Raw genomic sequence first — 26,715 nt, forward strand, 5'->3', positions numbered from 1 at the left:
AAGTGTCAATTAAGCAATTTAAGAAATTCTACTTATCCTAAATGTCCAATTTTAGTTATGTGCTCTCAATAAATTTTAAGTTTAGTTTGTTTATTGTTGTTCTTTTAGAAAACTTATTGTTTTTTTTTTAAATTATCTATAAGCATTCTCCATTATAAATTTTGTAAATATATTTTCATATTATATTTCTTTGCATGAAAATTATCGTTATTATTTAGCCAATTTTAATTATAAAATTTTTTTAAGGACTAAAATTGAAAATTTGAAAGTACATGAACTAAAATTAAATAAATGTCAAAGTACATAAACAAAATTGGCATTTTAACCTAATTTTGAAAATCTAAAAATCAAATAGACACAAATTTTAAAGTTCATGTGTAAGTAATTTAACTAATAATGAAAAAAAATTACAGAGAATCCTTTGTACATCATATATTTCATAAATGTCTTAGATTTTGAATTATTTCGTCAAAAGCTTTTGACTTTATTTTTGGACTAATATCTAATTCTTTCTTTATTAACATCATTTTCAAATTTTAACTTTGTTTTTATTATTAATTAATTTTGGTTGATATTTATTTAAAGCGGATTATTTCAAATAAATATTTCCTCCATTTATATATTTTATTCTATAATATTTCCTCCATTTATTTATTTTATTTTATTCATTTAATCTATCCCTTGAGATCTCAAATATGAATCAAATATATTGGAATGTGTAATTATACATATGCAGATAACATAGTGTTTTTTTTTTTTGTATGTTTACAAATATAATATATACCATGTATATTGTTTGGTATATAAGACTCGTTGGGAGACCATGGGTAGTAGTTGTCTGACGAATGCACCCCTGTCATAATCAAGGCATTAGCATCATTAGTAACAAGACATTTATCTTTAGAGAAATGATTGGACCAAAAGGGTGTTGAATCCTTTCGATTAAATCAAATAAATTTTTGTTCCTTCCTTAATTATGTAGCAGTGGAAGTAGGGGTCAAATTCATAGGGAACCTTATTGTTTCTAAGTTAGAATGCATATGATCTCGAAATAATTGAGGGGGTGTGTTGATTGGAATTATTTACAATGAAAAATAAATTTGCATGAAAATAAATGAAAGCAAGAGAGATTTGTAAAATTACAATTAAAAAGGTTTAGCTCGGGTTTAATTTGAAATCTCTCCAATTAACTTAATTGATTATTGAACTCTAGATCAAACTTCTTGTCTAAGCTTAACCAAATATTTAGAACCCTAATCAACTGTCCTAATTACCTAAGTAGTGGTCGCATGAAATTTGTCGCCTAATTCTAAACCAAATAATTTTTCGTTCTTATCAAAGAGTGTAGTAGTGGTAGTACGGGTCGAACTTAGGGAACCGAAGAGTTTTCAAATTAAACAATTTATAACTCAAGGTAACCGAAGGGAGGGCTGTGATATTTGATTATTTGCAATAAAATTAAATGGCATAAAATAATTGCAATGAAATAAAGGTTGGAGGAAATTATGTGAAGAAAGCCTAGCTTGAGTTATTACAGAGTTTTCCCTATACAATATACTTATTTATCGAATTCTCATTATCGGACTCAAATATTTTCTTGCACCTAACCTAACTAATTAGAAAAGCCAATTAATCAACCTAATTATCTAATTAGTCCAAATCAAATCAATGAAAAACATGAAAACTCAATTTCGTACTAATTGGATTAAGGTCCAGGGATACGTTAAGTGGAATATTTAACAGGTAAATTCGTGATTAAATATTCCTTCGAATCAGGTTGGTTAGAACAATACCTATCATATTCGATTCGCAAGCTAGCCTAACCTATTGCTTTCTTAGCGATCAACATAAGAGTATATGTCACATCAAATGTTAATCTAAAGAAACAACCATAAATCCACAAGTGTCAGATAATATGATATTGGCACAATTTAAACAAAATTGAATCCAGTAAACGTTATAAGACTCAGTTCCAAAACTTACAAGTACATTAAAATAGAGAAAAGTTTCTAAAACTCAAGCTAGAAAATGATACCTTAGCCCATATTATTCATGATGGACATAAAAGGATTTGTTTGATATATACCAAACTAAAAAACAATAGAAAAAGTAGAGAGAAAATAGAAGAACTTATTGGGATTGGTGTTCTAATTCTCCCAGAGTCTCGTTGTTTGTAATTATACACATTGCTTTATGAATAAAATAATTATTATTTCATTATGGCATTTGCTCTTATCCAATAAATAAAGCTCCATGGTTATCTCATGTAAACTTAAGCATGTATATGAGATATAGAAGTGGATCATGCCGTAAGTGATAATCTAAATAGGTCTGTAGTATAAGGATTAAGGTGGGATACCTGATCCTTGTGACACTACGGATACGGCCCGCTTTGTAGAGGTTTACAAGTGTTATAAACTACTACAGATGGTAGATCCTGACCATTCACGTGGAGACATGCGAGCGAGGGTGTGATAACGGACAGAAATGTACGTTATTACAATGCAAAGATATAAAATAATGTAGGATTGCGATGGTAAAAATATGTAAAATCGTGCCCAAAAGCATTAAGTTGAGAACGTTGTGATCGCATGCGCCCATTGCATTAAAGCAGCTGATTTACGTATTTTGCGCAGGAAAATGCGTTGGCACAAGGCAGAATTGCGATCTAAGGAATTTAGCGCCTGAGCGCATTAGAAGATTGCGACCATAAAGCTATGCGATCGTCTGCGTTCACGAAGATCTGCTCAAAGAGGTGGCCGCATAAAAACGGCGCATCAAGGTGAAAGCTTAATAAATCACGATGGGACAGAAAGCTAATGATGATCGAATCCGAATTTAGTTGACAAGCCGTTAATGACACACTGTAACAAGTACGCTCAACTTTTCGATGACAATTAATCGGCGCATCAAATAGAGATTTAATGACATCCCATTAGTGCAATCATTTGAGAGGAAAGCTCTTCACCCTGAAGCTCTATAAATACTAGAGGCCACATTTGTTAAAGGAGTTTAGCAGTTTAGAATTTTAGAGTTCTTTTTCGCCATATACATAGAGATAATAGATATTCGTAGTCTGTAATTTTGTATACTTAGAAGGCGGAGGCGAGTGAAGAGAGAAGACGCTAGAAGATCGTTCCTGGTTAGCTCGAAAGAGTGCCGGAAGCGTTGAGAATGGAGAGAGGGTTGACTCTTGCAAAAGCAAGAACATTCTTTTGGACAGAGTAAAGAAAAACACAGTGTAAAAGCCTCAGGAAGCAAGACATTGACACCAGGCTCACTATCTCTACTTTCCATTGTCATTATGTATTTTGATTTTATTTATAAAATGGAATTTGCATCTTTACATCTGTTCACTCTCTTTACATTACGCATGAGTAACTAAACTTCCGAATAGGTTGAGAAGCACTCAGCTAGCATGACCTAAGATCTTTATTTTATGCGATCATTTTGTCTTACGTATGCGTCCATCACCCCTTTAGAGATATTTGAGAGAGTAGTCTAAGGAAAGAACCTAGACTTGAGAGAGCTAGGTTAGAATCTAGGCTTGAGAAAGTCATATTAGAACCGCATAAGCATGAGATAGAAACTTAGAGATAAGTTCTGCTTGCTAACATATAGAAACTTAGAGATAAGTTCTGTTTGCTAACATACATCGCATGCACCCTAGAAATAGGTTATGATAGTATGCGGTCGCCTTATGTATGTATGTGTCATTCATCATCACATAGACAAGAATAGAGGCTTAGACATAAGTCCTATAGACATCATCGTATACATCGCATGCATTCTAAAATTAGGAGCTATAGCATTTGCATTGAGAGATGACCTACTGTTATATGTGTGTAGCATGATCGCATAACTTGAACGCAATCTTAGGAAGTGTTAGCTAAATCCCTTCTCAACTCGTTCCCCGCATACTTATTGTAACTTTCTCTGTTATTAACTCTTTTCTCAATTCCGCTGCATAGAATTTAGACTTAACATACCAACCAACTTATTATTTTGTTTGTCACCGAAAAGGAATCAAAATTTACCAATGCATAATATCTCACTAGTTCCTATGTTCAACCCTGGGCTTATCAGGCAACCTAGTAGGATTTATACTTGGATTTTTCTAGAAAAACTTGTATGTGCAACGCATACACCACCATTGCAAAATACACCATTATTTAATCATATTCACAATGCATTAGGGTGTCCTATACAAAGAGTTTGTATAAGACTGGACCAGAGATGACTAGACTCTGTATATAACAACGTTGATACTGGAGACTTATATCTCACCTAAACGACCATAGGTGAAACGATCTCAATCCTAAGTGTTTTTAGGAACTCCTGCCTTTATGGGTGGTTCTTTGATTAGTATGGGTGAGAGTGGCTAGATTGCCAACTCAACATGCCTACCTTTTTGGGGACTTATCCGATCTGGGAGTTGGGAACTCAATTACACAAGATGGAATTCACTCCTTCCCCAAAGAAAGGATAAATAGATAGATTTCTCCCTTAAGAGCTGATTCTGGAGCTTGAACATAGTGGCCACAACTTCTCTTTGGAAAAGAGGACTCAGTTATAGTAGGACTATGACTTATGTTCATTAGAGGGATTAGTGGTACTTAAGAAGTTAGATGTAACTACAAGGGCATAATGATTATTGGATGAGCTGTACTTACGAGTGATCTATGAAGGGTTATCGCACTGTTGATTGGTTAAGATTGACACATAATATACATGTGGTAAGGAGAGTTTAGTTGTCGGTCTTTAATGGAGTGCTTGACAGTTAATGAATGGTGGATCCCGTGACTAAAGAGTTTAGTCAGTTATTCATGTACCATTGGAGCTTTGATCTATAGGTCTATAAGGTCTCCTTGATAGCTCAATGGATTCAAGCTGAGGATCGGTTATTGGTGTTGATTTGAGTTATTCAAATTGATAAGAGGTAGTTTGATTATATATAATATGATCGGTATGGTGTATGAGATACATCAAGTGGAGGATTAATGTAAATGAGATTTACATTAAGAGCCATGGAATAGAAAAAGAGCTATGGTTTATATGTTTCATAAGATGAAATATTAAAACTATAGATTATAAATATATTATGGTAAGTTAGTTATCATTTATATTTATAATAATATTAATTATTGGATAATTATCTCTTTTTCTCTAATAACTAATTGAGTTGGAGGTTATTAGTGGTTTCATGGTAACCGTGAGATGAAAGGAAAAATGTTTTCCTAATTTTAGTAAGATTTGTAAAATTCTGAAATTTTGAGATTCCACTATCGGAAAGTTCTCACAGATAGTTGTCACGTAAATCAGATTTACTAAGCGACGGCTTGGAGTTAGCTAAACGATCGTGGAGTATTCTTACACGATAGACTCTTAGCTAGACGATGAGCTAAATGATCGCATAACTTTTACTAAACGATTGGGCATCAACCTATACGATAGGTTGTTTCATCTTCCACTTGCTCAATCGTTTACACGATTGTTCTTCCTCCGATTTTCTACCTCTAACCAAGTTCACACAGAGCCCACTCTTTGGATTTGCACACCAAGAATACCAAGGTAGCCTTCTTGGTGATGTCATACTCAACTCGTCACAGTCGAGGTTTTGTAGAGGCCGTTCACGGTGTTCGGGGTGTTTGTGACCGTGGTGATCGATTAGATTGAGTTACATATGTGACCGTGCAGTGTATGGTCGTGTTGGATGAGCATTCGGTGTGTTGCTCTGTTGCTGTGATCGAACATTCGTGATACAGAAACTTAAGATGAGTCAACAAAGATTTGTTGATTATCGTCCTTGATCTGTAGTAAAACATGCTGTAATTTCGTTTTATGCATAACTATATTTCTGTTTGTGATTGTAATTGTAATGTTCATATACGATTGAAATTTAGAAAAGATCCCTCTACTGTCATGAAATCCTCTGTCTGATTTCCTTAAAACTTTGGATGAATCAGAGTTAGAATCCTAGGCAGCTAAATTTCTAACGGGAAATTCAAGCGGACAACACTTTCAGAGCGTTGTGACGTTCTAACAGCATTGCGATGCTATGTGTTTTTTATAATTAGGGGCATTCTGCCTTACAACGCCAAGCATGTGGCATAGGGATTGTGCACTGTCCGCGAAGGGCAAAATGGACATTCTTAGCTCTTTCTTCCCAGTTAATGCAATTAAGCTCCATTTCGACTCGCTTTAACTTATTTCATCATAAGCCTGTTCTACCTCTTAGGTACTCAAAAACTTACAAAAATAGCCAAATCAACTTGTAAAATCTAGGAACAATCTTGAATTAAGAAGAGCAAGATAAAAAAATTTCCACACTATCAAATACCCCCAATTTAATTCTTGATCATCCTCGAGCAAGGTAGAATAAAACACACAATCATACAATATAATGCTCAGTCAAGTTGCATGGTTCGTTACTTAAAGTCCTCAAAAGTCTCATAAGATTTTGAAGGAACTCTAAATCTAGGAGACCATGAATGGAAGCAAATCGTTCCAAATCCCATTGTGAAAGAACATACATATTTACAATCAATCAGAACAGTTATGCATTAAGGATAAAATTACAGCATGCTTCTAAAGAAAAAAACAAGGGATCGAGTAAGATACCTTTGAAGAACTCTTTCTTCTAGTATTTCCTCGATCTAACACCAATGCATCCAACAACACGAATGCAATGATCAAACCCAACAAATAGCACGAATTGGCAAATTCTCGATCACAATTGAGTAAAACTCGATCCTCGACCCTCGAATGAAAACTCAACACTACCACTTGGTTATCTTGGTATTCTCAGTGTGAGAATCCAGGAAGAGGGAAAGAGGAACTAGACGATTGAGTAGCGACAAAAGGAATAACCTATCGATTAGACTTGAGTACTCGATCGTTTGGTAACGAGTAATTATCGTATAAAAAAACTCAATCGATCATTTACTCTCTCAGCAACCTATCGTATAACTTGCTTCACGTATCGTGGAATGAATAATGAAAACAACACTTTTTCTTCTTTATCCACCAGTTGCCATAAACTGACTAAAACCACCCACTAAGGTGGTTATTGGAGAAAACTGAAATCAATTATAAGATAATTTAATTATTATAAATAAATATAATAACTAATTTATCATATTATTTTATAATTATAGTTTTAATATACATCATATGTACATATATAAACTATAGTTCTTTTCTCCCTTTATGACATTTAATATAAATCAATATTATAATTAATTTCTCCATCAAATAATGTATCAAAACATTATATCAATTATATCACATATAATTGAATTAATTGAATTATAATAATATAATCAAATTCCATCTTGTTAATTTGAACACTTCAAATTAACCCAAAAACTGATTCTCACATGAATCATTGAGCTACCAAGGGGACCTTATGGACCTGTAGTTTGAAGCTCCAACGGTACGTGAATAACTGACTAACACTTTTAATTACAATATCCACCATCCGTTAACTGTCGAGCACTCCACTAAAGACCGACAACTGCATTCTTTGCACTACAGATATATTTATGTGTCCATCGGATATAACCAATCAATAGTACAATGACCTTTCACAAATCGCTCGTAAGTACAACTAGATCAATTTACCGTTTTGCCCCTGTAGTTACATCTAACTCCTTAAGTACCACTGATTCCTCTAATGAACAATACATCATAGTCCCACTATGATTAAACCCTTCTCGAGCCAAGAGAAGGTGTGGCCCACATTGTTCAAGCCTTGGAATTATCCCTTAAGGGAGTAATTTATCTACTTACCCATGATCTGGCCACTCACACCCATGCAAATCAAAGAACCGCCCTCATAGTCAGAAGTTCACAACTCACTCAGAATTAAGGTCATGTTACCTATGGTCATCCCAGTGAAATGAAAGTCTTTTTCATGAACGACGTTATATAACGAGACTAAACATTTTGTGGTCCAGTCTTATACAAACTCCTTTGTATAGAGCATCCCCGCTCACATGTCTAATACACGATGATCAGGATCAAATCATTTGTAGCACTTTACAACACTTGTAACACCTATAAAACGGGCCACACTCGTAGTGTCACTACGATAAGGTTTTCCTCCTTTATTCATATACTACAGACCATTTAGGTTATCACTTAAAGCACGATCCACTTGTATGTTTCCATATACATGCTTAAGTTACAACGATAACCAGGGATCTTAGTTTATTGGTTTGTGGTTAATGCAACTAAAATATCTTATATTTCATAGACTGAAGTGTGAATAAAATATCTTATATTATAATCACAAAATTGTTTGTTCATACAAATGTTTACAAACTACAGGACCCTACGAGATTTAGGGCATGAACCCAAATTTAATTTGCACTCAACAATGAAATCAATTCATAACTTGTCAATGAAGTATAATTTAAAACCAAATCTAAACTTATTCATGCAAGAGTGAGTCCAAAGCCCTTTTAATTAAGTCCTAGCAACTTGAAATGGTTTTAAATAACTCTTAATTTGTTTTCCCTTACAGTGGCTCATGCACTAATTATCAAGTGCCAAAAAAAAACAAAAAAAAAAAAACAAAAAACAAGGCAGTAATATGTTAGCTAAGGTGCCTGAAATTAAACTTTAGGGCCCTAAACTTTCATTTATTTTACCTAGGGGCTACTTTCATACAATATTGTAGGGAGCTATACTCACTATTTTCTTGTGAGTGTCCTAGCTAATCACAGTAAAGGTAGTTTTTCTACCCCTATTCATGCATAATATTACAAGTTCAATTTCCTCTTTTTTATGATATTTTCTTTTTAGTGTAACATTTTATCAGCTGATTTTAAGTAGGCATATAAATCATTTTTACTCCTGGTTATTACTATAACCTATCATGTAAACACTATCTAGTCTATAAGGCCTTTTGAAGTGACAACAAAAATACAAGTTAAGTAACAAAAATTCTAAGCATGCAAGACCTAATATAAGTAGACAAAGGACTAAACATGCATGAAAAGTAAGATTTTTTTTAAAAAAAAAAGGGCTAAAAATCATGATTATTCATCTAAAAAATCATTTTATGCAAGAAAAATCATAAGGGAGTGTGTCATCAATTAATCATAATAACGAGCCACACAAATATGAGCAATCATACATGTAACATAAATAGCCTGAGCTTAGATACTAAAGGGCTCCAGCCAGAGCACAAACATCCCTCACCCCCAACTTAAAATCTCACATTTTTTCTAATGTGATAAAGAAAAGAAAACAATGGACAAAACTAAAATGAAAATAGGATGTCTTCTAGAAAATTATGGCACATTGGATGGTGACGATATTTGGCTTATAAAAATATAATCCACTCCGTCTTCTCTAGGACAACAAAACCTATATATCAAGAAAAATGGAATGAATTAAGCTCAATAAAACATAAAAATAAACAAAAAAAAAAACTTATACTAAGAAAGTAATGAAGAATGCAAATCCTAGCTGCCTCTAGATAGTGCAACTTTTTAAGGTCATTACGCTCGACTTGACTCGACTTCATCATCCATATCTATCATTGATTGCTGAATCTAGGGATGACAAAATTTCCCGTAGGGTCAGGTCCTCAACTCGATCAGGGCGGGGAATCCCGGTTTGACAGGTACGGCGATCAAATCGGGGATTCAAATCGAGTTTCCAATCATGGGTGAGTCGGGGCCAGGGAGAGGATCCCCGCCTCGTCCTCGACCCTGACGCTGACCTTGATCCCCGCCCCTGTCCCTATTTCTTTTATATATATATACACACACACACATACATACATATATATACTACTAAAACAGTACCTGAAAAGCTACTGTTTCAATTTTTTTTTTTTAATTTTCTAATATAATGAATTTAATTTTTATTACTTTCTAATAAAAAAAAACATTAAAATATTTTTTTAATTGTTAATTTAAACAAATATATGTAACAATACTAATTTCTTACATAAAATTTACAATTTCAATATAAATACTAAATTTTGTTAATTTTAAATAATAAAAATAATAAAATAAAAAGCAGGAATTTTCCCCCACGGGGACCCGAATCCCCGTACGGGGATTCCCTGACCCCAACCCGACTCCCAAAATGGGGAATGAGGCGAGGATGAAGATTAAAAATCCCCACATGGACAGGGATGGGGAATGCATCTCCGACCCCATGTCATCCTAACCGAATCACCGTCTTCCACCCCAAGTTAAGATGTTTGCCACTATCTTAAAGAAGAATAGAACTAAAGAATATAGGATAAGTGGTAGTGGGAGTGTAAGAAACAAAAAAGAATTTCAAACTTTTCTCGTGGCTAAGAGTTAAGGACCCTTTATCTATATCAATAATAACATTAACAATCTTTAAGAAGGGTCGACCAAACAACACAGATAATTCTAAAGAAAGGGAGCCAATATTCATATTAATTACATAAAAATAAAAAGAAAAAGTTAGGTCATTAACCCCAATAAGAATATCTTTCACTAAACCAACTGGCCTAACCAAAAGATGGTTAGCTAAATGCACCAGAATATCAATAGAGTGCTGGATGTGGGACTGAAACTCAAAATAAATAGAAGCAAGCACTATGTTTATGACAAACCCTAGATCTAACATGACATGCTCAAATTTTCTAATGCCTATCAGATAGTGCATAGAAAACATACTTGGGTCATCTTACTTAACAAGAAGATTACTTGAAAAGAATATCTCCTATCTAACCTCTTCTTCTTTTTCCTTCTTTAAGATCTCTACCCAAACCTTCTTTCCTTTATAGTAGGGCTCCAACCACCAGAAAGATTGTATAGAATGCACGTTTTCCTCTTGTGCAACTTCCTTAGCAATAACCAACCTGCTAAGGAAAGGAGTAACAGGAATATACAAATTTAAATTCAAAGGCAGATTAAAACTTACCCTGTGTCTTCTGGGCGGGCTAGTCATCTTTTCCTCAACATCCTCTATACTCACTACCTCAACTGGTTCAATCACAGGCTTAGCAATAGACATTCGAAAGCTCTCTATGCAGCTAATAGTGAAGATGGCATTGACATTACGTACATTGGACATAGGCTGGGAAGAAAACTTCCCATACTGGGTGTCTAGCCTACTGACCGCGTCGAAGCCATATTCTGCATATGCATAGAGATGGTCTACTGAAACCACTTCTGGCTCTGTTTGATCTACATGGTAGACTCTGCTAAACTCTTCACCATGTTCTCTAAATGCATACTTGAGCTGCTCTGACCTTGGCTTCCCTAATTGCCCTAATGGTTGTAGTTGTACGTCCGTCCACCTTGTTGATTACTAGCGTAGTTCACCTTAACTACAAGCTCTTGAGACTGTGCATTTGCAGAAAAAACTTGTTTCACAAGAGTAGATAATTCAACAAGTTCAGCTCTAAGTTCACTTACCTCTTGTGAAGATGTAAATGACTAGTGATGTTATTTCGAGTCCCGGATTGTTGGTTATTTTCAGCTATGGTGAAAATACGCTCCTTAGCCTCATAGGGAGTTTTATTAACCAAAGTACCACTTGCAACTGCATCGATATTTCTTTTATCCTACTACAGTAATCCTATTGGAATTGGTGTCCTAATTCTCCCAGAGTCTCGTAGTTTGTAAACTGTACACATTGTTATGAATAAAATAAGAGTTATTTTATTTTGCATTTACTCATATCCAATAAACAAAGCTCCATGGTTATTGTATGAAAACTTAAACATGTATATGAGATATACAAGTGGACCATGCCTTAAGTGATAACCTAAAAATATCTGTAGTATAAGAATTAAGGAGGGATACCTGATCCTAGTGACACTACACATACGACCCGCTTTGTAGAGGTTTACAAGTGTTGTGAACTACTACAGGTAGTTGATCCTGACCATTCATATGGAGACATGCGAGCGGGAGTGTCCTATACAAAAAGTTTGTATAAGATCGAACCACGAGATGACTAGTCTCTTTATATAACGTTATTGATATTTGAGACTTACATCTCACCTAAATGACCATAGGTGACATGACCTTAATCCTGAGTGTTTTGGGAACTCCTGCCTTTGAGGGCGATCACTTGATTAGTATGGGTGAGAGTGGCCAGATTGTCAACTCAACATGCCTACCTTTTTGGAGATTTGTTTGATTTGGGAGTTGGAAACTTAGTTACACAAGATGGAATTCACTCATTCCCTGAAGCAGGAGTAAGTATCTTAAAGGCTAATTCTGGGTCTTGAACATAGTGGCCACAACCTCTCTTTGGAAGAAAAGACTCAGTCATAGTAGGACTATGACTTATGTTCATTAGATGGATCAGTGGTACTTAAAGAGTTAGATGTAACTACAGGGGCATAATGGTAAATTAGCCCAGCTATACTTACGAGCGATCTATGAAGGGTTATCACACTGTTGATTGACTGATATGGACACAAAATATATCTATAGTAAGGAGAATGCAATTGTCGGTCTTTAGTGGAGTGCCCGATAGTTAATGGATGGTGGATCCCGTGACTAAAGAGCTTAGTCAGTTATTCACGTACCATTGAAGCTTCAAGCTACAGGTCCATAAGGTCCCCTTGGTAGCTCAATGGATTCAAGTTAAGAATCAGCTCTTGGGGTTGATTTAAAATGTTCAAATTGACAAGAGAAAATTCGATTATATATGATATAATTGGTGTGATGTATGAGATACATCAAGTGGAGGATTAATGTAAATGTGATTTTCATTAAGTACCATAAATTAGAAAAAGAACTATGGTTTATGTGTTTTATGAGATGAAATATTAAAACTATAGGTTATAAATATAATATGTCAGTTGGTTATCATATATATTTATAATAATATTAATTATTGGATAATTATCTCTTTTTCTCTAATAACCAATTGAGTGGGAGGTTATTGGTGATTTTATGGTAACCGTGAGATAAAAGAAAAAATGTTTCTAAAATTAGAAGAGTTTCTTAATTCGGAAAGAAACTCACGAATTGCTATCAAGTGAAATCATTTCACTAAACGATAGCTAGTAGAGAGACTAAGTGATCATGGAGTGTCACTATACGATAGTCCACTCAGTTGGTCGTAGCTAAACGATCCCAGGGCATTGTCTATATGATAGGCTGTCTTCTTCTACACGATTGAGCATTCGTCTATACGATAGACACTTCTCATCTCCCACTTGCTCAATCATCTAAGGTTGTTATTCCTCTAGTCTCTTCCTCTAACCAAGTCCATACAGAGCCCACACTTTTGGATTCTCACATTGAGAATACCAAGGTAACCATTGTGGTGGTGTCTTCACTCAGCTCGATTGAGTTCGAGTTTTTAGAGGCCATTCATTGTGTGTTCGCATTGTTCGTGTGGTGGTTGCTGTTGATCGTACTGTGTTTCGGTCGTTGTGTTTGAGCATTCGTGTATTGTTGTCTTGGAGACTGAACGAGCGTTCGTGATCGAGGGAGTTTGAAGATTGAGTCTTCAAAGGTATGATACTTTATCCCTTGATTATATTAAAACATGTTGTAATTTCGTATGTGCATGACCTGTTAGTTTCCGTTTCTTGACTGTAATTGTTAGTGTTCAATTTCGAATAGAATTTGGAACGATCCTTCCGCTGCTCATGGAAATACTCATGTCTAATTTCCTTCAAATCTCTCATAGAAATAATAGATCAAGAGATGGTTAGAGATCTGATGATTAGGAAAACCAGCAAAGAGGCACTTGAATCTCTCCCAATACTCATAAAGAGGCTCTCCATGCCCTTATACAATATTGTATATCTTCTTCCTAATCCTGGTGGCACGAGATGTTGGGATGAATTTTTATAGAAACTTCTTCTTCATATCAGTCAAGGTGATGATGCACCTTGATGGCAGATAATAAAGCTAGTCCTTCGCATCATCCTTAAGAGAGAATGGAAGGCTCGTAAATTAAGTTTCTCTTCAGTTACACCATAGGTGCGCATTCCACTACACACAATGTGGAAGTCCTTTAGGTGCTTGTGTGGATCCTCCCATGCATTTCCAGAAAATGAAGGCAGTAAGTGAATAAGACCAGTTTAAGCTTAAAAGTACCTATGGTCTCAGGATAAGTAATGCAAAGGACTAATGGGTCAAGTTTAGGGCCATGAGGTCCCTCAATGTATGCTCTTATGCAATTGTCGTGATTATCTCTTCCTCTTCTTCTTCAAAAATGTTTTTCCTCATATGTGCCTTCTGCACTGATATATTCTTCTTTAGCTCTTTGCTCCCTAGCCTCCCTTCTATGTTGCCTTTCTTCCCTTCCTAATTATGTAAAATACAATAATGAACTAGGATCCTGAGAGGATCGGGTCATATACGGATAGAGGAAACATAAGAATGATAAATGAACTGTAAACCTTTTAAGAGAAAACTGCTTGGTTTTCCGATAATGATGCAATTTTGGTCACGTGGAATTTGTCATCTAATTATGAACCAAATAATTAGTTCCTACCAAAGAGTGTAGAAATGGTAGCACCGACCGAACTCAGAAAACCAAAGAGTTCTCAAATTAAATGATTTATAGCCCGAGGTAATCGAAGTGGGGGTTGTGAGATTGATTGTTTGCAAGAAAATTAAATGGCATAAAATAAATGCAATAAAATAAAGGTTAGAGGAAATTATTTGAAGAAAGCCTAGCTTGGGTTGTTATGAAAATTTTCCTATTCAATACACTTGTCCATCGAATTCTCATTACCGGATTCAAATATTTGCTTGCACTTAGCCTAACTAATTGAAGAAACCAATTAATCGTCCTAATTATCTAATTAGTCAAAATTGAATTGATGAAAAACATGAAAACTCAATTTCGTACTAATTGCATTAAGGTCTAGGAAAACATTAAGTGGAATATTTAACAGGAAAAGTCGTGATTAAATATTTGTGATTCAATCCTATGTTAGTTAGAACAATACTTATCATATTAGATTTGTAAACTAACCTAACCTATTACTTCTTAGAGATCAACATAAGAGTATATGTCATGTATCACATGCTAATCTAAAGAAAAAACCATAAATCCACAAGCGTTCGATAATATGATCACGATACAATTTAGCACAATTGAATCTAGGAAACATGATAAGACCCGATTCAAAAACTTATAAGTACATGAAAATAGAGAAAAATTCCTAAATCCCAAGCTAGAAAACAATACCTTAGCCCATAATATTCATAATGGACACTAAGGATTTGTTTGAATACATCCCATACTAAAAGACAGCAGAAAAGTATAGAGAAAACAAAAGAATTTTGGATGGAATCGGAGCTAGAAACCTTAGGTGGTTAAATTTTCTATTTATAAAAATCGCGATAGTGCCACGACGCTGAGAGGAAATTCACACAAACAACACTTCGGAGCGTCACAGCGCTTTAAGGCAGCACACGTACTATGTACTTTTCACGTTTAAAGGGCCTTCTACCTTACAATGTCTAGCATGGTGCCATAGGACATCGCAATGCTATGGCAGAGGCAAAGTGGACATTTCTCAGCTCTTTCTTCCCGATTGATGCAATTAAGCTTCATTTCAACCCATTTTAGCTTCATTTCATCATTAACACCCGATTTTTCCTCTTAGGTGCTTGAAAACTACAAAATAGTCAAATAAATAAGTAAAAACTAGGAACAATCCTGAATTAAGTAGAGTAAGATAGCACATTTTCAGTGCTATCAAGTAGCCAATATGAGTAGATGAATTCGTTCTAAATACTTGAGAACTAATCACATTAAGCTTAAGTGATTATGTCAGGATGAATGAATTAATTAAGAAATGCCTAATGAACTCATTCAATACAATTTTACATCAAAGTTGGTTAAAATAATACCTATTAGTGGTCAACTTCACAAAAAGTAAGTGAATCTAACCCTTTCTTCCTATGATTTATTACCTTAATCAAGGATAAATCTAAAGTATAGAGTTCTACAATAAGTATTGGTTGTCAATTAATAACGATAAAATGTCATTCATAATCAATAATTTAAGAGTAAAACTGATAAACAAGAGTATTTCTCACAATTAATCTAAAAAGGGGAAAGCTATTAAATTCAAGCTAGAATTACTAACCTTAGCCCAAAAACATATTCGTAATCAAAGGTTAATGATCAAGTATTAATACAGACCAGAGATGAGAACAGAAGAGGGAAAGTGCACAAGAAATTGTGCGGCGGTCAAATATTTACCCTAAAACAGAAAAATTATATTTATAAAAAGTAGGTGGCGTAGCGGCGCTAGAGTCCAATGTCGAGGTGGCGCTGTGGCGCCAATGCGCATCAGTGTGTCTTCATTTCGAAGCATCGCGGCGCTAATTGCATTTCAAGAAAGAGTGCTCTTAGAAAAATGTTATTTTAACTATTCTTTCCCGATTGATGTATTGAGCTCCATTTTGGTTTGTTTTAACACCATTTTGGCTCCAATGCTCTATTCTATCTATTAGATGTTCAATACCTATAAAATTATTAAATAAACATATAAAATCTAGAAACGACCTCAAATTAAGCGAGCAAGATAGCATATTTTCGTTATTACCAAGAAATTTACTTTCAATCCCTAATCACATAGTTAGCTTATGATAATAAGATTGACAGTCAGGTCCTCAACAAGCATGGGAGACCAGGGCAATTAATTTTCCTTTTCCAATGGTGTCATCTCCAAATGTGACGTGACCTGTTGCAACAACCATAAGGTTAGAGATGAAGCTCTTCTCTCCAGTCATATTCTTAGAGCTCCCACTATTAAAGAACCAGTCACTTTAGTGAAGGGTCTCAAGCATGTCAAAATAACATTGCATTGGCCATGTAGACTCTTTACCCTCCGAATAAAATGAGGCTTTCAATTATCTTTGGTCGTTTTTACCACATGAGAGTTTCTTAGTCTTGCATATGGATAACCATACAGCTGAAAGCAATGAGACCTAATATGCCCCATTTTACCACAATAGTGGCAGATCCAAATCCTGTCTAGTCTTTGTCTATATTGAGTGTTTCCCCAGTTGTTCAGTTGCACCCTAGACTGATGAAGGTCTGACGTAGATGGCTCAGACACATCTTGTGCTTTAACAAAGATAGTCTTTTGCTTGTCTTTAGAGTATGAACATCTGGCACCATGGTTCATTGAAGACGTGTATCCAACACCTGTATGATCTTTAAGAGCTTTCCGAAGGTAAGAATGTAATTAAGAACTTTTGTACCTGAATTCAACATTTTAACAGACTTACATAGAGAGTTCCTTTCAGCTTTAACACGATTCAGTTCACATTTGAGATTAGATATGACAGCCATAAGACGATAATTGTATGAGAAAAGTGATTTAATCCTCTCCTTTTGCGTGTTAAGAACCTTAACATTTTCATGCCATTGTTTGTGTAGACTGCTATAAGAAACCTCATCCTGTTCACAAGGAACATCTTCAACCTTACAAGCAATAGATTAAGCATTGATCGACCAAATGTGTATGAGTGATGAGAATAAAAATAAATATGGTCTAATCGCAAGCATACACTGACGAGAAGTAATAAACTTAGAGTATTCCAAATGTCGAATTCCACAGGACTATATTGCTTTTTATGTTAATTATGACTATGAATCAATGTGACCAAGGTAACCAAGTAATAGATTAGATTGAAATTAATGAAGGAATCTTAAAAAGTGATAAATAACAGGAATTGTATAGGGCAAAACGATGTTTTAGCTTTTCGGGTTTTATGTTAAAACTGATGGAACCACATCACACCAAGACAGTGAAGTATGCATGGGCAAACATCTACACCTATTTGGTCTGGAGTCCAATTCCTTTAGAAGTTTTAAGCAGCTACTATAGAATATTCCTATGGGTAGTTGAATCCTAGATTAATTTAAGTATCGTTTCTTTACCTTATGGCTTCCCTTATTCCTAAGGCGATGTGACCCTCATATTCTTTGTCTCTTAGTCCCATATCCCGTTGTGAGATTCGTTTACACTCTAGCCTTCTTCATACTAAAGTTCCACTAGATTGTTAAATTAAATGGCTAGTTTCATTTACTAATTCTAACATTAATTTTAACAAAGAGAATGCATAATTCAAGTTAACGTGAGTGTAACATTGCTTAAGCCATCCCTAGGCCATCCACATTGTTGAAGCCTTAGAAGAATTTAGCTCATGGTAAATGAAATGTTAAGCATCTTTATTAAACCATAAACCATAGTTACATGATAGAGTTCAATTGGGAAAATAAACAACTACAATAAGCAAATGAAATGAAAATGCTGGAAAAAGAAAAACAACTCAAGGGGAGATCTTCGGACAAGCCCTCAACTCCTTAGTCTTTCCCTAGGGATATTCTACTTTTCCAAGGTGGAATCGTGCCTTATCATATGTTTTCACGAGATGAAGGACCTAAAGCCAATACGTCTTAGAGGAACTTCTATTCTTAAGGCTACTGACTTGTGAAGTTGAAAATATGTCCAAAATAACTATTGGAAATGGCAGAAACACTGGGAAGAAAGTGGTGAATTCGAAGGTGGAGATTTGTTCTTGAAATGAAGATCTTCTTCTTTTTATAATGGCACCAAAACAGTTGGGATGTTGGGATGTATGCCCTAAAGCCTCGTAGTTATATGTTTCTTGAATCAATGGTTGATTAATTCTATATGCAATGTTCTATTAAACTAAGATCCAAGATTATCTTATGTAACTTAAACATGTATGTGAAGACATACAGGTGGATCATATTTAAGTGATAATACAAATGATCCGTAGTATATGAATAAGATTTGGTGCCTTATCTTGGTAATACTACTGATGCGACCCACTTTGTAAATGTTACAATTGTTTGTAAAGTGTTACAAATGATCTGATCCTGGTCATTCATGTAGAGACATGTGAGCGGGGGTATCCTATACAAAAAGTTTTTGTAAGATCGGACCCCGAAATGTTGAGTTTCTCTTTATAAATCTGTTGTTAGAAGTGACTTCATTTCACCAGGATGACCATATGTGACTTGACCTTAATCTTGAGTGAGTCGTGAACTCCTACATATGAAAGTGGTCCTTTAATTTGTATAGGTGAGAGTGGTTAGATTCACCGACTAAATATGCCTACCATCTTGGGGATTCATCTGATCGGGGAGTTGGGAACATGGCTACACAAGAAAAAAAATTCACTTCTTCCCTAATGTTAGGGTAAGATGATATATTGTTCCATTCAAGGGCTGATTCAGGGGCTTGAACAATGAGGTGCCTCACATTGTCCTTGCCCTAGAGAGGTTCAATCATAGTTGGACTATGACTAACTGTTCATTAGAGAGACCAGAGATATTTAAGGAGTTAGATGGAACTACAGGGGCAAAGTGGTAATTTTGGCCAATTGTATTTACAAGCAATTTGTGAAGGGTCGACATACTATTGACTGGTTATATCCAATTGACACATAAATTTATCAATAGTGCGAAGAGTACAGTTGTCGGTCTTAAGTGGAGTAACCAACAGTTAATGAAAGTTGAGTAATTTAATTAGAGAGTTTAATTAATTAACCAAGTACCATTTGAGCTTCAATCTATAGGTCCATAAGGTACCCTTGTTAGCTCAATTAGGATTAATGAGAATCAAATTAATTTGGATTAATTTGAATTGTTCAAATTAATAAGGGGAATTAATTATATAAGATATAATTAATATGAAATTATTTGTATGAGGTATAATAATATAAAGTTTATTTGAGAGAAAATGAATATTTGAATATGATTCAAATAATAAAATTAATATGAATTTGATTCATATTAAATGAGAGAATATTAAACTATAGGTTATGTTTTATATTAGTAACATATAGTTTTTTATATACGGTGTGTGTGTGTGAGAAAGTGGGAATGGTTGAAACTTTGATCTTCCTCCTCATTTATCTCTCTCCTTTTCATGATTCTCTCATAATTCCCTGAAGGAATTTCTTTAAAATGATTCTCCTATCCTTTTTTACAAAATTGAGTGCAAGCCCACAAACTATGCACAATTCTTGTCCCTGAGAATAATAAGGAAGACCTCATGGTGATGTTCTCTTCGTTCTGTACGTGGTGTTCTTGGTTGCGAGTTCGGGAGATGTTCGTGTTGTGGAAAAGAAACATGAAGATATAGATCTTCAAGGGTATGTATCTCTTAATCCCTTCTCCTCTCTAATTGCACATTAGAAGCAAGTTTAGGTTTTATTTATCTTACATTTCCGTCGCTTCTGAATTTCTTTGGTCTGTAAAGGGAAAAAATTAGAGACCGATGCATTCAATTTCTTCCATTGTGGATATTCAAATTCCCTTCAATTGGTATCAAAGACAAGTTGAGTCTTTAATTTTTTTTGTTTTTGTTTCGAACATCATTTCAGTCTTTTTTTTTTTGGTGGGATTTATGTTCTACTTTGTTGAATGTGAATGAATGGGGATTTGCACTTTGGATGTTTTCAAATTTTGGCTTAGATTATTGCTTTTAAAGTTGTAATTGCTCTGTGTTTTGGGCGTTTAAATTTAACTATCGAGTTTGTAAGTCTAAGTGTTTAATTGTACAACTGTTGGTGAAGAGTTTGGTGGCTTTTGGACCATGTTCAGGTTGCTAGCTCGCATTAAGCTGCATACAGAAGTCTTGCATATTAAATTGGTTCAAAGTTTTTTTTTTTTTTAATTTTGTACATAAGATGTATGATTTAATTTAATTATATAGCGTATTGTATGCTATATAGTATTAAAAATCCCACCATAGGATAAACATTGTTCCATGCATCATTTTAATATAAGTGTTATATTATATAGTTGCATGTAACTAAGCATGTTCAGACATCATATTATATATAAGTGCTATATTATATAGTTGCATGAAACTAAGCATATTGTTTATTTCTCATTACTTTATCATATAATTGTTATGCATAGTGGAACGAAAATTGGAGATGCATGAAGCATGACATCACTTTAGAAAAATATATTGTTATATTTTAAAGTATGCCATTAGATAAATGTATAGGTTTTAAGTGTTTCATTAACCTTTATAAATGTTATAAGTTAATAAAATTAGAATTAAAATCTATAGTCAAGAGTTGCATACAAATATAGGTTAAAATTAATTTTTAAATGGATTAAAATTGTTTTCACCTTAAACCTATGTTAATAATTTCTATTATGATTAGAAATAGGTTTAATCTTTTAATTACTCCTTTAATAGAATTAAATTGGAGTAAATAAAAGATTAAATTTATAACATATTGTCTATAAGGAACCTTTGTCTAAGGACGGTTTTATCCAAGCTGGGGTATTTAAGTTGACAGAAACGGAATGACCCTACTTGGGAACTGACCTTGAAGGTCAATTAGACAATAATGTTATAAGCATGCAGTGAGTGGTTTAGCTTTATTAAAGTGTTTAATAAACAAGAAAAAACGTTGTTAAACTATCCAATATAATTATTATATTGGGCCAAGTTAACAATTCACTTAGATAAATTTATTAGCCTAATTTACCTAGGTTATGAACCCTCATTTGTAAAACATCCAGTGGGAGGAAAACTATGTAAAAGATACTTTAATATTTTTTTCACATTTCTCTCTAAATAGTTCACATCGTGAGATCTTTGCTCGACCTTGAGACATATTTGCGTGTGTCTCCCTACGGATGGTGTTTGCATAGGTCTGAAAGAAATCAGACATAAGGATTTCCATGAGTAATGGAAGGATCGTTCCAAATTCCATTCGAAATTGAACACTAACAATTACAGTCAATAAACGGAAACTAACAGGTCATGCATAACATAAAATTACAGCATGCTTACAAATAATGTCAAGGGATAGAGTATGCATACCTTTGAAGAAACATTCTTTAAACTCCCTCTATCAATCTACAAGCGTCCACAGCAACACAACCCTCGAACGTAACGACCAGTGTAACATGATCACCAGCATGAACACAACGAACACAATGATCACAAACTCAACGAACGACCTTCGCAAATCCTCGAAACCAATCGAGTTGAGTGAGGAAACTACCACAATGGTTACCTTGGTAGTCTCGATGTGAGAATCCAGAAGTTGTGAGCTCTGTATGAACTTGGCTTGAGAAAGAGACAGGAGGACAATGATCGTGCAGACAATCGAGCAAGTGGGAGATGACACAGTCTATCATATAGGATGTGCTCAATCGTGTAGTAAATGGCAACCTATTGTATAGACAAAGTCATGCGATTGTTTAGCTACGACCAGCTGAATGAACTATCATATAGTCAATATGCACAATCGTTTAGTCTCTCTATAGCTATCGCTTAGTGAAACACTTTCACTTGATAGCTTTCACTGTGAGTTCTTTCCGAATTGAGTAACTACTAATTTTAGGAAAAACATTTTTCCTTTTATCTCACGGTTACCATAAAACCACCAATAACCTCTCACTCAATTGGTTATTAGAGAAAAAGAGATAATTATCAAATAATTAATATTATTATAAATAAATATGATAACCAACTTACTATATTATATTTATAACTTATAGTTTTAATATTTCATCTCATGAAACATACAAACCGTAGTTCTTTTTCTATTTTATGGTACTTAATGTAAATCATATTTATATTAATCCTCCACTTGATGTATTCCATACATCACACCAATTATATCAAATATAATTGAATTTCCTCATGTTAATTTGAACATTTCAAATCAATCCCAAGAACTGATTCTCAACTTGAATCCATTAATCTACTAAGGGGACCTTATGGATCTGTAGCTTAAAGCTCCAACCGTACGTGAATAACTGACTAAACTTTTTAGTCACGGGATCCACCATCCATTAACTGTCGGACATTCTACTAAAGACTGATAGATGCACTCTCCTCACTACAGATATATTTTTGTGTCTATATCAGCCAATCAACAGTGCAATAACCCTTCACAAATCGCTCGTAAGTACAGCTGGGCCAATTTATCGTTTTTTCCCTGTAATTACATCTAACTCCTTAAGTACCATTGATTCCTCTAATGAACATAAGTCATAGTCCTACTATGACTAAGTCCGCTCTTCCAAAGAAAGGATGTGGCCACTATGTTCAAGACCCGGAATCAACCCTTAAGAGAGAAATCTATCTACTTACCCTTGCTTCGGGGAAGAAGTGAATTCCATCTTGTGTAACTAAGTTCCCAACTCCCCAATCAGAAAAATTCCCAAAAGGTAAGGCTTGTTGAGTTGGCAATCTGGCCACTCTCACCCATACTAATCAAAGAACTACCCTCAAAGGCAAGAGCTCCCAAAATACTCAGGATTAAGGCCATGTCACCTATGGTCGTTTAAGTGAGATGTAAGTCTCAAGTATCAACGGCGTTATATAAAGAGACTAGTCATCTCGTGGTCTGGTCTTATACAAACTCTTTGTATAGGACACCCCCGCCTGCATGTCTCCACATGAATGGTCAGGATCAGACCATCTGTAGTAGTTCACAACACTTGTAAACCTCTACAAAGTCGTATCCGTAGTGTCACCAGGATAAGGTATCCCTCCTTTATTCGTATACTACAGACCTTCCAAGTTATTACTTAAGGCATGATTTACTTGTATATCTCATGTACATGCTTAATTTTACATACAATAACCACAGATCTTTGTTTATTAGATATGAGTAAATGCAAATAAAATAACTCTTATTTTATTCATAACAATGTGTACAAATTTACAAACTACGAGACTTTGGGAGAATTAAGACACTAATCCCAACAACGTCAAAACCAAGGTGAATGAAGAGACTGTTTATAGCAAGTGGGAGAGGGAAGTGTGTCAACACATTTTATGATCTCCTTCATTGGTTTGCAGTAAATTTTCGTGCTCGGCCTCGAGACACCTTTGCTTTGTTGGGTTTTATGTCCTAAACTCGTAGTTTGTGAACAATAAACTTATTCCTCGTAGTTTGTAAACCATAAACTTATTTTAAAATTCAATAAAGTTGTTATTGAATATATGAGTTGCTTATTTCGTTTTAGAAATAAATCCAATAAAATAAAAGATCCATGACTATTACATAAGTACTTGAACTTTATGTGGAGACATAAGAGTGGATCAGGTTTGAGTAAATAGCCTAAATGATCTATAGTATATGAATAAGGTTGGATGCCTAATTCTGGTAACATTATCGAATGTAGCCCACTCTGTAGTTGTTACCAGGAGTTGTATAGTGCTATAGACGAAGTGATCTTGATTCGTACATGGAGTGACATGTGGAGTGGGGGTGTCCTGTGCAATGAGTTTACACAAGATCAAAGCATGAAATAAGTCACTTTTACTTTATAACGTTATTTACTGTTTAAGACTGACTATTTCACAACGATGACCTAGGTAACTTGACCTTAATCCTGAGCTAACTATGAACTCCTGTTTATTTGGGATTATTCTTAGATTTGCATAAGTGAAGATTGGCTCAACTGCGCCGACTCAATAAGCCTCCTATTTCAGGGGTAAGACCGAGTAGATAGCTGGGGTCATAGGGTGAAAGATGAAATTCACTCCTACCCGTTATCAGGGATAGTAAAGAGGTTGTTCCCTTAAGTGCTGACTCCGGGTCTTGAACAAGAGGCCCCACTCTCTCATTAGCCTAAGAGGGACTCAGTTTGATGATCGGATCACAAACCAATCGTTCATTAAAGGATCAGTGGGACTTAAGGAACAAGAGATAATCTTGAGGGTAAAACAGCCTTTTGACCCAGTCGTTATTATGAAAAACTTGTGAAGGGTTAACTTACTAATCATTGTTATATCAAGTGGACACAATATATCTACAGTGAGGGGAGTGTAACTACGAGCTTTAGTGGAGTGACCCAGTAGTTAACGAATAGGGGTTAATTTGGTATAAATAGTTTAGCCAATTAATCTTGGATCGTTGGAGTCTATGATCTGTAGGTCCACGAGGTCCCCCTACTAACTCTCAAACGGATTAGCCTTAGAGTAACATGATAAGTTGATTTGAAATGTTCAAATTGGGACTAAAAGAATTAGGAATTATATGTGATATAATTACATGTTTAATTTTGGAATTAAACGAAATTGGAGAATCAATTAATAGTTAAATATGATCTAAATATTAAATTCATGAATAAGGATTCATGCTGGTGGAATTGGTGTTAAATTAATTTAATATTTGATATTGAATTTATTGAATTAATTGAATTGTTTAATTAATTATTAATTATTAATGTTATTTGAAAAATAATTTTGAATTAATTTTTGTAAAATTAATAAAATTTCAGTTCTGTTTTTTTATTTAAAAACTAAAAATAAGTTTTAATTTGAAAATAAATTTCAAATTAAAAAGAAAAATATGAAAATTGGAAATGGAAAAAGTGGGGTTTTCCCACTTTAGGTGCAAGCACCTTAGTCACTAAACCACCAAGCTTTTCAACTCAAATTCACAAGCATGAGCTGTGATTCATGCAGATAATTCATTTGCATGATAGTCATGCTATAAATAAACAGAATGGGAGTGGAATTTGATGATGATTTGTTGAATTGCTGAGGAAAAATTTGAAGAAGTTGTTCTTCAAAATTCTACTAAAAACCAGTGACCTCTTCTCCTTATTCCTTTAATCCAAGCTTATTTTGAGTCCCACAACTCAATCTAAGACACCTAGAGGATAGTAGGGAAGACCTTGTGGTGGTTCACGAACAGAAATTAAGAAGATCACAACTGAAATTCGTGATTCAAAGGTACTTCAAAGGTTAGTGTTGAAACTTTGTTTTTAGTTTATGAGTGATGCATTGTAAATGTGATGAAATAATGGTATGAAATTACGGTGGTGAATTATGCGTTGCACATGCAAGTTTTCTTAGTAAAACCCAAGTATAAATCTTACTAGATTTTCTGGTAAGTCCAGGGTCGAACACAGGGACTACTAAAACACTATGCATTAACGAATTTTGATTTCTTTGCGTTGGCAAAAACAAATAAGTTTGGTTGGTGTTATTTTTAAGTAAAAATTCTTTGTGACAGAATTGAGTAAAGAGTTGATGACAGCGAAAGATACAATGAGTATGCAGGGAACGGGTTGAGAAGGGATTTAGCTAACAGTTTCTAATATTGTTTCAAGCTATGCAATCATGCTACACACACACAACAACATGTCATCTCTCAATGCAAATGCCATAGTTTCTATTTCTAGGACGCATGTGATGTATACGATAATGTCGATAGGACTTATTTCTAAGCCTATATTCTTGTCTATGCGATGATGAATGATACATACATACACAAGGTGACCGCATACTATCATATCCTATTTCTAGGGTGCATGTGATGCATAATAGCAAACAGAACTTATCTCTAAGTTTCTATCTCTTGCTTATGCAGTTCTAATCTGACTCTCTCAAGCCTAGATTCTAACCTGACTCTCTCAAGTCTAGGTTCTTTCTTTAGACTACTCTCTCAAGTATCTCTAAAGGGTGAAGGATGCATACATAAGACAAGATGATCACATAAAGTAAAGATCTTAGGTCATGCTAGCTAAGTACTTCTTAACTCATTCGAAAATTTAGCTACTCATGCGAAATGTGAAGAGATTAAACAGAAGTTTAGATGAGAATTCCATTTTATAGATAATGTCAAAATACAAAACAACAATGGAAAATAGGGATAAGAAGTCCAGTAGCAATGTCTTGCTTCCCGAGGATTTTACATTGTCTTTTTACTCTACTCTGTCCAGAAGAATATCCTTGCTTTCGCAAGT

The sequence above is a fragment of the Benincasa hispida genome, chromosome 1 (genome assembly GCF_009727055.1).
Source record: "Benincasa hispida cultivar B227 chromosome 1, ASM972705v1, whole genome shotgun sequence".
Classification (NCBI taxonomy): Eukaryota; Viridiplantae; Streptophyta; class Magnoliopsida; order Cucurbitales; family Cucurbitaceae; genus Benincasa; species Benincasa hispida.